The 1,110-nt window shown below is 55.6% G+C and overlaps 1 non-coding gene across 1 annotated transcript; it reads left to right on the top strand.

The window, feature by feature from the left end:
- Positions 1-752: 752 nt before the first annotated feature.
- Positions 753-825, top strand: TRNAV-CAC. Its single transcript has one exon. It is a non-coding gene; the product is annotated as a tRNA-Val (tRNA).
- Positions 826-1,110: the final 285 nt, after the last annotated feature.

Genomic DNA, 1,110 nt, shown 5'->3' with positions numbered 1-1,110 from the left:
CTCTGCCATCCTCTTGCATGGCTCCCACTGCCTTGGTGAGGAGAACAGAGTCTGGCCCACCCTGCATGAAAGAAGCTTCATTTACAGGGAGGGAAAAGGGAAGGGAACCACCAAGAGTCTCTCATTTTGCTCAGAAAACAGCCAGTCCTCTCCTAGGTCCTGTCCCCTTGGATCCTCTCCCTCCTGAGCAGCTCTGCAGGGAGCTCCACTCCCTGTTGCCACTATTCTACCGACATCTGGTGGCAGCTGCCATAGGAAGAAAAGATGTTTCTTCAAAAGTGGCCCAAGCCCTAGCACATCCTGCCCTCCTTAACCTATGCCCTGCCATAACGTCCGGCATCGGCCTTGGCTAGTGGATCCAGGGCATGTGCGTGGGCATCGAGGGTGAAGCTCGGCCTGGAGGGTGAGGCCAGTCCGGGGCCTGCCGGCAGCCCTCATGGCTTGGAGCAGGGCACAAGGCTGGGCCGCACTAGTTTGGGGTGAGCCCCTCCTGCTCCGTCTCAGGCCCTTCTTCTGGGACAGCCCCTGAGGGGAGCCCCACCCAAACGCAGCTGAGCCACCTCTGAAGCGAGTAAGCATCTGGAAGCACTAATTACTCATTAACGCTAATCACTTAGAATGCCGCACGCCGTTTTTCAGCTTTTGGGGTAGGTTTTATTTGGGGTTGCTGTGAGGGAAGGGACATGGTCTCTCAGCTGCTGGGGTGGCAGGCAAGAATACCACACGCTGCCTACAGAAGCTATACAGTGAGGGTTTCCGTAGTGTAGCGGTTATCACGTTCGCCTCACACGCGAAAGGTCCCCGGTTCGATCCCGGGCGGAAACACCTGCTTTTTTCCCTTAATTTTTTTTTCTTTATTCTTTTAAAAATCCCTCCTCCTGTTTCAATTATTTCCCCAACAGTTCGGGGCTCCGCCGCGAGAGAAATAACGGCACCATGTGCCGTACCTCTGGGGATCATCCGCGTCCTGCCGCTGCGCTTGGCTGGCGACCGCCGCGGTTCAGGTGGGTAAAACACAGGCGGGCTGCGCGTGCAGGCGCGGTCAGAATTGGCCCTGGAATCGGTAGGGAGCTGAAACAAATAAATGAAGTTTTAAAAAAGAAAACGAAC

The sequence above is a fragment of the Mesitornis unicolor genome, unplaced genomic scaffold (assembly GCF_000695765.1).
Source record: "Mesitornis unicolor isolate BGI_N332 unplaced genomic scaffold, ASM69576v1 scaffold26425, whole genome shotgun sequence".
Taxonomy (NCBI): domain Eukaryota; kingdom Metazoa; phylum Chordata; class Aves; order Mesitornithiformes; family Mesitornithidae; genus Mesitornis; species Mesitornis unicolor.
The sequence above is the reverse complement of the archived record's forward strand: the minus strand, read 5'-3'. Positions and strand labels throughout refer to the sequence as shown.